The sequence below is a fragment of the Frankliniella occidentalis genome, unplaced genomic scaffold, assembly GCF_000697945.3.
Source record: "Frankliniella occidentalis isolate FOCC.00 unplaced genomic scaffold, Focc_3.1 Scaffold25, whole genome shotgun sequence".
In the NCBI taxonomy this organism is placed as follows: Eukaryota; Metazoa; Arthropoda; class Insecta; order Thysanoptera; family Thripidae; genus Frankliniella; species Frankliniella occidentalis.
In genome coordinates this window covers 1,891,598-1,897,429 of record NW_026267155.1, presented here as the reverse complement: position 1 = coordinate 1,897,429, position 5,832 = coordinate 1,891,598, and the positions used below count along the sequence as shown (strand labels likewise).

General features: G+C 53.1%; 1 protein-coding gene across 2 annotated transcripts in view; it reads left to right on the top strand.

Annotated features, from left to right (window-relative positions):
• Positions 1–5,832, top strand: part of LOC113212879 (1-acyl-sn-glycerol-3-phosphate acyltransferase beta) — a 13,249-nt gene that overhangs the window by 735 nt on the left and 6,682 nt on the right. The gene's annotated exons all lie outside the window — the stretch shown is intronic.

The window sequence follows — 5,832 nt, the reverse complement described above, 5'->3', positions numbered from 1 at the left end:
GGGGGGGGCGAGGAACACGTGGCGTGGACGCGGCGTGGAGGCCCCGGACCTCCAGTTCCTCCCGGTCGGCGCCCGTCGGCCACCTGCCCGAGCCGCGTGCCGCGCCCGCGCCGTGCCACGACGCCTCGCGGCGACAACAACCCCAGGAACGCCGCGCCGCCGTCCGCGGGGTCAGCCTTAAATACTTAATGCCCCGCAGCCCCGTCCGAGCCCCCCGGCGGCCCCCTGACTGATAGGTCAGCAGAGGCGTCCGTCGGCACCCACCCCTGCCCCTATGCCCTAGAGTGGGGCAGGAAAAAGAAAACTACTTTTTACTTTTTTCTCGAAATGTGACAAACGTTATTTACCTCCACTGTCTCAGAAAAAGAAAAAAGTCATCTGCGTGATCGGATAGCTTAATGAGAATCAGGAGCCCAAACGGCTAACGGTTTATTGAGATTTCGGGTTTTTCTGAACCACCCGGGGAACTACCCGCTGCCCTGCCCCGGCCTGAACGGACGTTACCGTTAGTGGAACAGTTTAAGTGTTGAACCGGAAGATTCCGTTGTCGCGCGGCGAGTCGCGGTGCCCGGCGTGTCCCCGCCGGGTCCCCGCCGGGTCCCGCGCCCGCTGACCGGCGGCATGCGAGCGTCTTGGTCGTTTTGTTTTTGCGCCGCCGTCTTGTTGCGTCAGTTATCTCTGTGACCGCGACGGTTACTGTAACCGCGGGGATAGAAGGTGGCCCTCGAGCCGGGCCCCCCGGCCCGCGGCACCCGCGGCGGCTGCAGTCGGGGCGAGTGCTTGAGGGCCTCGGGAGGGCGGCGTTCCTAGAGTTCCCAGAGCCCTTTCGAGGCGGTCCGTGACCCCCCCCCCCTCCCTCTTCTTTTCCCTCCCGGAGAGGAGCTGCAGGGCGCGAGTTCTTTTGATTTCTAGGGATGGAGCGTTCCTAGAGTTCCCAGAGCCCTTTCGAGGCGGTCCGTGACCCCCCCCCCCCCCTCTTCTTTTCCCTCCCGGAGAGGAGCTGCAGGGCGCGAGTTCTTTTGATTTCTAGGGATGGAGCGCCGGGTAGGACAAAGTGCGCTCTGTGCGTACAACTACAACGAGACCGATCCAAGCCGTTTAGGGGACGGACCGTGTAGCCGTTAGGGTTTGCAGTCTGGGGGACCTCATGGTCCAAAGGGTGTTCAAGGAATGCGAGCCTCCCTCAGGCGTCAGGTTACCCGTGTACAATGCAGATGTCTCCCCGGTGCTCCTTGTTACGACTCCCGTGCTCTCTGGACGACGCACACCGACTGCCGCGTCGGGAGCGCGCCACGCGTGGGCCCTCCGTTCAAAGTGCACATCAGCGCATTAGCCCTCGGGGGGTCGAGGGCCTACGCCACCCGTGTAACAGCGCGGTCAAGCCCACCAGCCAGTGGGCTGCGGGTGCGGGTGAAGTTCCTAGAACTTTGTACTTTACTGCGCTCGAACCTTTGCTCATCACTGGTCATGGTGAATGTAAACATACACTGTCTGAAAAAAGCACAGTGAGTTGACCAGGAGGTATTGATCAACCCATTTCACGGTTATCCTGTACTTGCTAAGTACGGTGTTTTCAGTACGGAGTACAAGAATTTTTAACATGGAGCCTTGGGTTCTACAGTATATACGTAAGTGCATCCTACACCACATCCTGTACAGGACGCTGTACTTTTTCTATACTTTGGTACTTTGGTACTTTGGTACAGGATTTTGCACTGTGTAATTAATTGGTATGTGCCTGCCTCGAGACCCTAGGCACGATGCTTTGACGAACCGTATAACTAAGTGCGCCTAGCCTCACCTAGACAGTGTTGCCGAATAAAGTATAGGAAAATTTCCCATGCATTTCTAGGTGGCTGATTAACCCCGCACCCGTCTGTATTTACGCCGTGCTGCCGCGTTCTAACGTGCTGGTGGGTGGCCCGCTCCCTCGGCCAGTTGGGGCGCCGTGGTCAGGCCCAGGTAGAAAACAATCGTCAAAAACTCGTCATTGACCCTCATTTGACGTCAAAATGAGCTCATTCTGGCTACCTAGGCGCAGTAAATTTTGACGATGAGGGTCAAAATGAGGTCATTTTGACATCATTTTGACAAACGTGTTCTACCTGGGGGGGGCGATAGGCAAACACGACCGCCTCCTGCCCGTGTGCGGTACAGTATAACTGCAGAACTACAGGGTCTGCGCCTGGACGACGGGGTCCGCCCAGATAAGGAGACGTGCGGCTCCGGCCACCGTCAGAGTAAGCATGCCATACTAATCAAAATCAAAATGACAAGGTTTCGACCGAAAGCGCGTCCATAGCGATCCAAGGACGTCCGCCTCTGTTTGCCCCACGAATGGAAAACTGTTTGTTTTGCTGATGTGTGTCGGACCTACGCAGACCACTCTACGTTGCCGCTAAGACGAACGACGCCGCGCACTCTAGCCCAGGCTAAAATAACCATGGGAAAGGCCATGGTAAAATATCAATTATGGTAATTCGTGGTGGTGAATGGTCTCTAATGGTTTAATGTTGATTAACCATAGTATTATGGTCATGGTAATCCATGGTAACCATGAAACAATATGGTTAAAGGTTGGGAAAACAATATGGTTATTGAGAGAACGGAAACCATAATCCATCGTCAAGTTAACCAAGATAGTATGGCTCCTAGTGCTCTTAGTGAACAAGATGAACAAGATAAGATAAACATGGTTATCCATGGTTATTTTAGCCTGGGAAACGCCGTGGCCGCATCGCTTGCCCAAATTTTGACATTTCCTTTGACGGCAGCGTAAAAAATCCAAAAGCAGGCCAAACATTAGTCCCTCTACAGAAATCAAAAATTGTTTTAGTGTTTAAAAATAATCCCCAGACTGAGCAGTCAAAAAGGAATGCCATCTCTTTTTGAGGAGGGAGGGCGGAGCTGTTGGTTAGTGGTTGTTTATGACGTTATTACTGTTTATTTGGCACGACTCATGGGCCAAGATAGCCCGGAACAACATCAGACCAAAAAAATAGTTTCGATTTAATTCAATTTATTTTTTTGCGTGTCATAGATACTTTTATGAGAGTGGCGGGGCTGCGCTTGGACTTACTCAGGAAAAAAGGCTGAGACGTCATCAGTATTGGATTCCAGCGGCGAAGACCGCCTAACCTTAACCTATCTGCCCGGAGGGAGAGGGGGGGGGGTCTAAGGGCATTCATATCACAGAGACGGGGATGACAGCAAATCGGTGCGGGAGAAGATTGCCCCGTCAGAGAGGGTGGGGGTGAGGGGTGGGGTGACGTCACGGTACCGGGTGGGGAGGTGAGGTGGTGGTGGGGACCTTACGAACGTACACCAATTTTTTTGTAGCTTTTTCTGATTTTCCTGATTTTTTCCTAATTTTTCTGAATTTTACTGAGGTTTTCCCTGATTTTTCATAATTTTTTCTGATTCTTTGGGTTGAACACTGATTTTTGGAGTGAAGAAGTACCACCCGCCGGCTTGCTGCAGCAAAGATAACACATGCTCTCTCTGTGCTGCAGCGGCGGGGGCGCGCCTCCTGACGCGTGACCCCGACGGGGACCCCGCGGCCCCCCGGGGGGGCATCACTGACCCGGTGTGGGGACCGCCGGCTGCAGCGCGGGCCGGCACGGCTGCCGGGTCATCGAAATGACAGGGGAAATGGCAACTGCCTGGAGGGTGGGGCCCGGGGCCCGGGGCCCGGGGGCCCGGGTGTGGGGCTGGGCCGGAGGGGTGCGCGGGCGGGGAAGGTCGATGCACTGGAGGGAACCACCGGGCCCGGCGGCCGCTCTATCGTGCATTGCGGGGGATTCCCGGGCAATTTTTCGCGTCCCCAACAAGAGTGAAGAACACTGTAATGTCTAAAAAGCAAAAAAAAAAAAAAAAAAAAAAAACCAACAACAAAAACAACAACAAAAAACACAGACACCGTTAGTTTCTTATGAACAGCTGCTCTTCGTTACGTACAAAGGATTTGCACGAGGAATTTGTAATACAAACAAATTATTTTTATTACGATCCAGGTGTTCCCCATTACTAACTGAAGAAAAATCGTTTGTAATATGGCTGCTCCGGATCCTTTGTGGAAGTCCACAAGATTTTGGTGTGTACGGTCCAAATATTCGGCGGCGGGCGAATCGGCTGCCTCACTGTGGCATTAGCGTCATGCGCGCGATTAAACACGTAAAGTCCCACCAGGAAAGGGGGGTAATAATTAAAGCAAAATTTGACCTTAAGAACGGCTCAACGCGGAGCTCGACGTGTATCCAAGGGGAGGGGCCAGTGGGCCAGTGCACCGATTCGGCGATAGTGTGACGTCCAACAAGACCATCTCCGCCGCGTATGGTAACAAGCAGTGGCAGCGAGCGCTGCCACACACTAACAGGGTTCCCACAAGTCTGAAAACCCCACAAAGTCAGGGAAATTGCTCGGATAATATCATGTACGTGACCGATTGGAATAGCGCGCACATTTTGGGCATTCTTTTCTGACGTGTGAGGTCCGAATATTTAATTAGAGAAATTCTCAAAATTTGGCCTGAAATGTCATGAAAAAATGCGAGAAGGTAACAATGTGAGAACCCCACTAAAACCTCATGAACATCCTCATTCATTGCTTATGGATTTCTCTGTGCATTGTGAAGAAATTTGTTCATACTGGCATATCATAATTTTGTTTCAAAATTGATCCTAGAATTTTTGTAATTTTTTTAGAGTGTACTTAAAATTGCATAAGGCGGAGAATGCACAAAGAAATCCATGAGCTATATAAATAGAAAAGTTCACAAGATTTTTATAGTGTGCAGACTAATTTCCGGACATGGGTGTGCCGGTGAGCCACGGGAAGCTAACTAAGTATAGTATACTGGGAAGACTCTGGTCGGTCGGCCACAAACTGCCGGCTGTGGGCTGTGTGCCTTTGCACGCACGTCCATACCCAAAACGATGGCACTATAAAATATCTGATTGGCACTTACTAATTTTTAACAATGTGCCGGTGTGGTTGTCGTTAATTTGTCTGATTATTTTTTTTTTTTCAAGAGAGAAAGAGAGGTGCGTACGCCTCGCTCTCGCTGTCGAATTGGCAGGACAACTCCTCCCTAAACACTAATCCCACTCACTGTCCTGCCCCTCCTCCTCCGGGGTGGCGAAGGTCAAGGTCACAAGCTCGCTCACGGCGACGCTTTGGAACCCGTTTTTTTGTTGCCGGAATCTCTCTCTCTCCCTCTCCTCCGAAGGGTGGGGCACCGCGTCCGCGTCGCTACTTCCTCAGGGCTCGGGGACGGCCCCCCAGGTGGAGTGTTTACTACAGCTGCTCTGGCCCGGGCGCGCGTGCCCGACCAGTACCGAGAATTAGTCGGAAACCTGTGAACCGAAGTGCAAGCGTTCGCGCTCAAGTTCGGGGCCACCCAGCGCCACCCCGCCCCGCCACGCATCGGTGGCGAACAAAGACTAGTTGTTCTGTCATCGCATCACCACTTATTGCATAATTCAATCATAATCACAATCAGAATCTTGTCCCACGCTCGTCGAAAACTACTTTGGATTTTATTTTTTTTGGCGCGCATCTTCTTTCGCGACGGACGCCGACACGATGTGTGATTCGCACCGCTTACCATAGCATATGCAACGGCACCGGGCGTTCGCCTCGGCACACGTGCATCGACCGAGTGCGACAGCGAGACAGTGCACTCGAAACCAGCGCGCTCGTGTCGCTTGTACACAACCTGTCTCCCTCCCTGACTCTGTCGACCTCCCCCCCCCCCCCCTCCTGCCGTCGAAAGCCTGGGCACAGGGTGTCCGGCGCGGTAGGCAAAGTGCAGCCATGCCACACACGGGAGCG